Source organism: Saccostrea cucullata, unplaced genomic scaffold (assembly GCF_032062105.1).
Source record: "Saccostrea cucullata isolate Sc308-1 unplaced genomic scaffold, CSIRO_AGI_Scuc_v1 ctg3241, whole genome shotgun sequence".
Taxonomy (NCBI): Eukaryota; Metazoa; Mollusca; class Bivalvia; order Ostreida; family Ostreidae; genus Saccostrea; species Saccostrea cuccullata.
The window spans coordinates 1-10,230 of NW_026933864.1; the positions used below are offsets into that span (position 1 = coordinate 1).

Consider the following 10,230-nt stretch of genomic DNA (forward strand, 5'->3'; position numbering starts at 1 on the left):
ATTGACAGGAAAGTTTGTAGAAAACTTACAAACAATTATCTACTATTATTAGTTAGAATTGAATTCCATGCAGTATTTACTTTCTGTAAAAAAAAAGTATGGTTTTTATAACATTGAAGGATATGGATAAATGTGGTTATCGGCCATTTTCCACTTTATACTTTGCTTTGAAACTTTTATCGATACTTCTCAAAGATTCATATCTTTGAAAGTGAATGTACAATCTAGTTGTGTTTTATTTCCTTTGAATGTAGTATGTATTTTTTTGGTTCTATGTTACTCATAATCTGTGAGAATGTTTTGCTTGAAAAGCTTAAAAACAGCACGAGAATTCATTTTTGTTTTGAGACATACAATTATTTTACATTTTTAAAGATGAAAGATTTTAAAGTGTCATAACTGTGTTTACTTATTTAGTATTTTTATAACCATAATTGTTATATTTGTAAAACAATATTACCTCAAAATTGTCATTAATAACATTCATATACAAGTTGAATAAATATTTACTGCCACTTTATATAATTTTTAATGAATATTTGCTTTAAATGTATTCATCTAATGCAGAATAAATTCAAAACTTCATCATGAAAAGAAGGCTTTGCCGTGGTCTTTAATTTGAGGCCAAAATAATCTTCAGTTTCTCAGGTCCAAAAAAGTTCAAAATTCAATTAGGCAGACATGAAGGCTTACTTTTTTATGTAAGATATCCGTCTATTATCAAATTACTGATATCAAATGATTCTTATCTTTATTAACAAACTTAAAAATAATGTTATTCCAACTATTGACAAAAAAAAAATTCATAAAAATACCATATATTGATCATGAGCATAGAAAGCATGCATGAAAAGGAGATATTTTCAATTTTAGTAAATGCAAAAGTTGAGAAGTTCACATATTTTACAAAGGAGAATTGAGTTTTTTCCCTTTTCAATACATCAACATTGATCAGGATTTAAGGGGGTCGACTATAGTTTTATTGTGTGAAAACTACAATAGCGAAACTCTTTATTTTTATACCATATATAACTTACATTAACTTCAGTGTACATGCAAAGTTTGGGGAAAATCTACAAAATACATCTCAAAATACAGGTACATTTATTATAGGATTATATAGGAAAATGCCAAGTTTTAGCACTTAAAAGCAAATTATACAAATACTACAATAGACATTTGTCAAACTATTTTATTTTATGAGTAATACTATATGATACAATATATATAAGAAACAAAAAATTCTACCGTCTTGTTAAGAGAGTATCTCAAAATGCCAAAAAATTAGCAAAGAACTTAATTTTAATAATTAAGCGTAAAAAGTTGCATTAAAACAAATACGCTTCATTTTACTATGATGCGCGAAATATTGCGCAATGTAAACTATAGTCGGCTCCCTTGACGGTGTTGATTTATATTGACCTTCTTTGATTAGACATATCCCAATAAAAAAAAAACACAACAGAGTCTAGCATATCTGTTTTCATAATGACGAGTTAACAAGAAAAGCTGATGATAAGCTGGAACAGCATTCACTTCTGTTGTCAACTTCGCTTATTATAGTTTTGGTCATTATGTACCATTATCACCTGTAGATAGAATTAATGTATTTAAGTTGATTGCAATTGGATGCGCGAAAGCATGCCCTACGTAGGAAAAAATACTGTATCTAAAATAAGTTACTGACAAATAAGTTGACAATGGCAAAACTATCACCTCGTTTAAGTTAGATAGCATTTCGCCAATTGTATGATCGAAATAATGGCTTGTTCCTTTAGTCTTGTGCTGACTGGCATTTTTCAAATGATTACGTTGTTATTTTCACACTGAATAGTCTAGAGATTCTGTTTTCGTGACAGGACCGGATTAATGGGGCTAGGTAACCAGTTGACAGGGGTTGCTTATCTATAGTACCTCATTCAAATGATGATGTTTTAGGGAGGGGTCCAGGTTTGCTGTCCTCCCAGTTTGTATGTTCCAGTGCACTGAGCTTGATTACTGTTTTTTTTTTTTCATAACTCATTTTTATCCGTATGTCTTGGACCAGCTCCAAGACCCAACAGGGTAATAAATAAATTAACAAGGCTTTCAACAATTGTAAAGTGTCATATAGCTGAAAGAAAGAAATAGTACCAGAGGTAAAGAATATACCGGTATATCCAGAGATACTTCGTTCCAAAGGAGAACTCCAAGACAAGCAGCCCAGGACAAAATCTCTTCTCAACATTGAGGGAAAAATATCTACCTATCAATGTTAGCAAAGACGGCAGATTTCAGAAAGAAATACATCAGCACTTCAACAACAAGGGATCCAAAAATATCAAAGGATGTGTGAAGCACATTGGCAACCTAATTACCTTTCTGTTCTCCCGATCAAGACAGGACCCACAGGGCCGGATAAGCAATCGACTGTGGATGCTTAATTCACGATAGTACCTCTTTCCAATACTAGTAATGATATTTTAAGGGGGGATCCGTGTTTGATGTGCCTCCAATTTGTTTTGTTCCAATGTACTCTTATAGTGACGTAGTGAAAAAGTAGAGAAGAAAGAGAATCAGCTGTATGAAGTTAGGTCAGGTGACTTTTACGGGAGGGCATCGAAAGACCTTAGAACAATTAACAATTAATAGATTGTTATCAAGGTTTGACACAGAAAAAGGGACTTACAGTGTATGTAAATGGGAAGCCTGGTTCCGTCAATCTTACAATGCTATTTAGTTGAATGTAAAGGCGGGGTGCAGGGGCTCTCAAGCCTAGGCAGTGTGGCAGTTGCAGACTTTTAGAATAGTGTCATCACTGCGGAGAAATGTTGTACAAAACCAGACAACCACTGATTTTGCACTGAAAAGAGAAGCCGAAGTGGATTCCTAGAACCAAGAGGGAATCTTTGGCCACCACTTACATGACTTAGTCTAGTGATTAATCAACTAGAAGATATGGTGTAAATAAAAAAATCAAGTAAAGGTTTGAAGCAGTAATCGGGTAGAGGGTGTTGCGAAGTCAGTAGGACAGTAAAGATGCAAATTAAGGATTTATTGCTTATTAAACATCAGGGTTGGGGTTAAACACAAGTGTAGTTTTTAGAGCATGAAATAAAAATAATGCACAAAATGGATATTAAAAGTGTAGCAGTACTCTAACATAATTTTCAACGAATGGATAGCATGTAAGATCGTTATGATAGGTCTGACGAATTCGATATAGGTCCATTCTACATGAATGCATGGTCAACTGCTAGACTTGTTCTCTGTTTCGGGCTGCTATTTCTCGTCGCATATGGAGTTGTATTTCGTCAGCGAGACAGAAAGTCTATTAGCTTGCAGACTGAATCATGTATTAATGTCTTCATATCTATGTCTTTTTTAACGAATAATACATTTCATTTTGAAATAATTACAGTTTTCTCTTTGATTTGTCTCTTAAGGATGCCCTTTTGGTTTGGTGTCTTTGATTGCTCCTCTGATCGTTGGGTCGTAGGAGGTTGTGGCGTCACTGATCGAGCCGTCAAAACATCCTCAAGCTCCAAAGAATTAGCTCCCATGACTACGTTAAATTTGTACAGCACCCAGTAGCGGCCCTTAGGATCGCTTGTTCCGGCAACTCGCACACTTCCGCCGGCAGTAGAAGTTCGGACAGCCGCTCGCCAAACGTCACCATTTCCTTTTTCAATTTTTCTTCCATTTACGACTGCTTTAATTATATCACTTGACCGAAACCTTATTTTTATCCACGTCTCTTCCCGCAGCTCACGTGTCAATGGTTCCAGTAGCTGGCAGTGATATTCTGAGGCGGAGGAATACATAACCGGAAATGGTAAAGAGTGGTCCATGGCGTCTTTAGTACAGTCTATTAAATACAAAAGAACTGGCTCATAATCCACTGATTTTGCTTTACAAAAGATTTGTAATTTATAGAATCCTTTCTCTGAAAATTGACCACGTATGGATATTGCATTTCCAATGTTTTCTACCAACACGTAGCGTTCTATGTTTTTCAGTGTGCCTTCAGAGTAACTTAATCTATATGAAACAGGGAAATCTCTTTCTATAGGTAAAGTCAACTCTAAAATGCCATCTTTTGGGGTTATTAATAGAGGAGAATCCACACTAGTTTGAAATCCAAAATCTCTGTAATCTGACCTTGACCTCCAGACGCCGGAATGTTTGGGATATAAATACACCTTAGGCTCTGTTTGCCTACAACGCAATATGTATGACACAAGTGCATAAAGAGTTGCATCCTTCTGGTCAACACTTCCGACAATTGTCAATCGAAACTTCCCCACCGTTGGGGGCCTATTCGAATGAGAATTAGTTTTGGTTTGGATTTTTCACTAATGTATACTGTTTGTGAACATTACCATCTGTGTCTGTTAAGCGTGCCGCTACGTTGTTTAACATTTTTGACGTCCCTTTTATAAACACGGTGGCAGTCAACGTCACCTGAATCACAGCCTGTCTATGAGAAACTAGATCCACGCCCCACTTGAAGGATTTTATCGTCCTTTTTACATTCTTATTAAATGTTTGTAATGTCAAAGGTTTCTGAAGAAGTTGCCAAGCTTTGCTTTCCTTTTTGTTGTTGTCCATGTAGGGAAAATGGGTAGAAATCAGCTTGTCGGGATCGGTAAGGAAATAAAAGTTTTCGAATTCCCTGGTATAATGACCCTCGTCATTCACGTGACCTGCGCCTAAGGTACGGTCAATCAAACACCATTGCCCGACCACGTGAACTACATTTCAAGCGTGATTGGTTGTTTGTGCATACTAAAAAGGTTTTGTTGCGTTATATCCATAACCTTTCCCAAATCCGTGAAGAGTTTTGACGGGAATGTTTGATAATCTATAAATAGAAATACAGATGATTTCAACGGAATAAATAAAGACATTAAAAAGTTTTGATCATATGATTTGGTAAAGTAGACTAGTGCATTAAAATATTAATTGATTAATGAAGCGAGTAGCGGCATAACTCCGCAAATAGTTCAGCATAACCGTAGCAAAGAGCCACTTTTGTGTGCATTGTAAATTCCGCTGCTACCGGCTTCTTGTAGTTATTTAGAAAGGACCGAAGATCTAGTCTGTAAAAACATATGAATGTGACATAAGTCAGCAATTCAATCTATATAAAAATGCAGTTAAATTGCAAATAATCCGTTTCTGAGTGAACTTCTTATACGTATTTGCAGAAAAGACTTAAAGGTTGATGGCATAAACATGCAGACAACGCATCTTTCCGAACACTCTACAATTAATATGGGAGAAGAGAGGTAACACCAAATATTCATACAGCTTATTTGTATGAAGTTATCTCTCTTTGAAAAAGAAAATTTTCTTTTTTTAAATGTTTTAACAAATAAATACCACACAGAGTTTTCCTATCATATAAACCAGGATAATAACTTACTCCACGTGGTTACATATCCAAGGATAGTAGGCCCGTACTCGTCCCAGGTTGGACTTAGACGCCTTAGACAAGTACTTGGCGAGGTTATGGACGGAAAGATCGTTGGATTTCGGAGCCTGTGTCAAGATTTAGTATATCAAGAAATTATTCATAATTCAGAGTCATGGCCGCTTTCTGTGTTAGTACATGTTGTTGAATTTTATGAGGTTTACTGTACAGTAAGGTACACATTTCATTTTTCTTTCACTTTAAGGAAATGTTGTTTTTTAATTCAATACGAAGAACAGCAAAAGATTCTAATTTTCCATGACTATAACTTCTTTCTACTGTAAAACTTTGAATAAAATTGATGTGGTAATTTATTAACAGTTAGAAATTCCATAAAACACGCATGTACAATCATGTATTTCGATCATCATTTTAACGTTGTTACAATATTAATGAATGGCATTGCGGTATTTTATGACCATTATATTATTTGCTCTAAATTGAAGTAAGCTACTAGTATTTCGTTTTGTGGGATTTTTTTTTTCTTTTCTCTTCTTTTGAAAATTTTAATGATTGTGCATGCACATATATCATATATTTGACTCTACAAATAATTATCCGTCATATTTGCCTTTATTCTTACGGCAGATTGCCTTGATCAACGTTAAGTATCTAAAAAAAATGTATATAAAATATACTTTTGCAGCGTAGATGTCGACTTTTTTTGAACATCGATTGATCGGAGATGACATCATCTCTTCTGAGACTGGGCGCCAAATTGGTGCCAAATCCTCGTCAACGATTGGTTGATCGCTGATCAAGCGGGTATCGGGGAGAATTGTGACATCAGAGATCTTACAACAGGGTTTGGATGAGCATCTACTCATATCTCATCCCACCCTTTGAATCACATTATTATCTGATACCTGTGTTTGGAAACAAAGAACAAAAATGGCGTTTCTAGATGGAAAAACAGATCGGAAAAAATTGTATATGTACATGGAAATGTCAATCTAATTAAAATTAGATCTTTGGTCCGCTCCATTTAGATCTTTGATTAGCGATCTAACTGGAGGGGATCAAAGATCTAAAGGAGTTTTCGACTTAAGTATAGTAGCTTGGTCCCTTTTTTCGCCCTTATTTTACAGAATATACTTGAGGATATGGTATACTTTTTATTTTCATGGTGTATAACATAGTATTTCTGATTAAAATTTTGTACAATTATTATTAATGACTTTGAGTATTAAAAAATAAAAGCCAATTTTCAACACCTACCGCAAATACAAATTCCGGAACATTTTCTTTCGGACAGAGTACGGTTTCTCTGTTATATACAAATGGGCGGAGACATTTAAATTATGTACTATATAAAGGAAGACATAGTGAGCGTTAGGGTGTGATAAGAAATAATTACCAATGTAGTAGGGGTAAGAATAATCTTCAATAAGCTTGAATTGTATTTTGCACTATTCGTTTTCTTCTTAATTTGGGTAAGTGGTCTTCTTTTTGTTCTTGCAGTATTTTTGGTCTAAAAATCCCCTAATCGCTTTTTTAAAAAATGTTTAATCTGCATCTATCAAATATATTACCCTTAACCACTATACTAATTTTCTTCCATATGACAATTTAAAAAGTACAAGCGATCGAATAATAAATTACGGTAAATACACTCAGAAATACACTACCTTTCCTTTGTAAAGGGGGAATTGAGAAAACATAAACAATAAACCTGAACAGAAGTTTGATAATTTTAAGCAAAATAATGAGTAAACTCTTCTAAACTTGAAAAAAATCGATTATATAGGAGTGGGCATTAAACTATTACTAATTGTTATTTGAAAAATAAAACAATAATTTCAATGTGTGTTTATTCATATCGAACCAGCCTAAAGGCATAGAAAAGGTTTTTTTTTGGGGGGGGGGGAACTAAAGATTTATCTCTGAAAAGAAGGGGTTACCCCTCCCCCCGATACATGTACTACATGCCTGACATGTATATTTATTTCTCTAAATTCCGCAATAAATATTCCGATTTACTTATCGATTATTGTTTAGAATATACATGGCGTGTACAAATCGCGTAATATACATGTGTATAATCACTTCAACAACATTTGTTGAATAATTGAAACATAATTATTATACTTATAAGGATTCTTAATAATAAATATCACAAGATTGGTAAATGAAAATCAAACTCAATATTCATCTACTTTGTTGCATTAATACATTCGAAGTTTTTCCGAGTTTATATGCACGCCAAAACGTGACAAAAGTGTAAGGTTGCTTTGAATATTGAAGTGGTCAGTTCAGTGCATTTGTTTTTCTAGAATGATTAAATGTTGAAACGTTTTTGGTATTTTTGCTTGTTTGTTTCTTTTTCGCAATAAATAGATATGTTAAATGTGTATTTATAAACATCTACTCGTACATTATTGTGTTGTTCACAGTCACCAGGAAAATTGCAATCATTATATGTATGAGAATTAAAATATGTCCATGAAAATCACCATTTGAAATTTAAAATGAGTGATATTCTTAGAAGCCTATAGAACCTTGTTTTGAATTTTAAAAAATAAAAGCTGGTGACTGCACTTTTCAAAATTTAATACGAGCTACATGTGTCGCTTCCTAAAGAAAACACGCTTTCCGGAGGTATTCACCTGTGGCGGAATGGAATCACGTGACATATTATCTATTCTTAGCAGGTCTACAAGAGGTTAATCCTATGTAAATGTACTCACCAAGCAGATTCAAAACCATGCTACTTTTAAGTAGAAAACATACAGCGCAAGGTTGTTCACCAAAGATATTTTCACACAATCTGTATTGGTAAAATGTACATATCATATTTTAATCTCGTCTTTGAACAAATCTGCGCTCGATGTTTACGAAAGCTGAGAAGTAGGTACCAGCCACAAATTTCTTTTGATATTCATGAAAATCAAAGGACCCCACCTTCAAAACACAGCTTCGCGTGTTGTCTATTTCAATTATTTAAAATTTTTAAACGTTGACGCGAATACTACAGACATGAGAGAACAATGTAATTTACTTTTTAAGTGTCTTAATGAAAGTTTTAAATTTGATGAGTAACCGGGGACCACAGATAATGCCTTATTGAGACTTCTTCTTTAGTAAGATTGGAGAAAATCTTTTTTGAGAGAAAAGGTTGGCCATTTCTTTATTAAATCTAAGGCTTATACCAAATAAGTTTCATTTCACTTTTGAAAAAAAAAATTGTATACTTTATTCAGCAAAATGTATCGATGGAATGCGTCAACCCCTCCATCCCCACCCCCAACAACTCCCTCAATTTTCGTTATTACATGCACTTATTTTAAAGATTCCTCTTACACATAACGAGTTGGATAAAAGTCATATCCAACTAAAATGGGGGATTCTTTTTATCCCATGTTAATTACTTCAAAAGCAATGTTTTTTCCATGTTTTATGTAGGACTCCAATTTATATAACATCATAATGCTAACACAAAATCCATTGTAATGTCATACCGTACAGCACTTCACTGTAGAATATAAAAAAAATCTAATGAGTCATATCAGTGGGATAAAGGGATAACCATGGGAAAAGATGTATTATAAACACTAAATATTCAGCATTCGCTTGTGCTTTAAAATCATTTCATAGATTTTGCACATTACATATAAAGATATGTTCTCTATCCTAAAGTACATGACAAGATAGAGACAAAATGTCACAAATTCACGAATCCAGAAAAATCTAACAAAATTAACTCGAAAAGATAGGGAAATAAAAAATGGAAATTTGCATATCTTAATCATAAAAGCTTGTTTCAATTGATAAAATTTAATTTAGATGATTTTGATCATTTTAAATTCAATCAATAAAATGCGATTCTCTTTATTAATTAATAATAATAATAATAAATACTTTATTTAAAGAAGGTAACCTGGTTAGTGCATACACTATTCTTCCCCAGGGCCTTCTATATATGTCAAATACAAAAAATATACAGAATACAATTCATCATATATAATAGTAATATGTTTAAGGAATTACAATCACAAGATTATGAATATAGTGTCCATGTATAGTTAATTAACAATCATAATACAATATACAATATCGGAACCTTATCGTGCTCAAATAATTGTGCAGCAGCTGATGATATAATTTTCTATATTACGCTTAAATGTTCGTAGAGATTGAGAGAGTCTAATGTGTTGGGGAAGTGTATTCCATAGATGTACACCTGAATACTGAAAAGATGTCTTGAATAAGTTTGTACGAAATTTTGGCAATCTTAGATCATCATTACTTTCTGATCGAAGGTTATAAGAAGATAAAGAATGTAATTCAAATAAATTACAAAGATATTGGGGAGTCGTTACACTGAAAATTTTGTATAATAATATGTAATTGTATTGATCAACTAGCTCATAAACTGTTAACCATCCAAGTTTCTCAAACAGTGGTTTACAAGAATAATGCTTGCTGCCCTTTTCTGTAATTTACATAGTCTGCCCATGTCCTTCTTGAGGGCATTACTCCAGATAGTCAAACAATAGTTAATAGATGGTAAAATATAAGCATTGTAATATAGTTTTCTGGTATGTAGAGGGAGAAATTTCTTAATCCTTCGAAGAGTAAATAACTTATAATTTACCGTTTTACAAACCGAATCAATATGATTTGCATACTGTAACTTATCATCAATATGAACACCAAGAATTTTTTCAGTTTCAACCATTTCAATTGTTTTGTCTGAGGCATAAAGTTGTAAATTTGGATTATCTAATTTTGATTTTCTTTGCTGTGTTCCCATTAACATACATTTTGTTTTATCT

The 10,230-nt window shown here is 33.3% G+C and overlaps 1 pseudogene; it reads right to left on the reverse strand.

Annotated features, from left to right (window-relative positions):
• Nucleotides 1-3,365: 3,365 nt before the first annotated feature.
• Nucleotides 3,366-6,282, reverse strand: LOC134239512 (kyphoscoliosis peptidase-like; annotated as a pseudogene).
• Between the last annotated feature and the right edge of the window lie 3,948 nt (nt 6,283-10,230).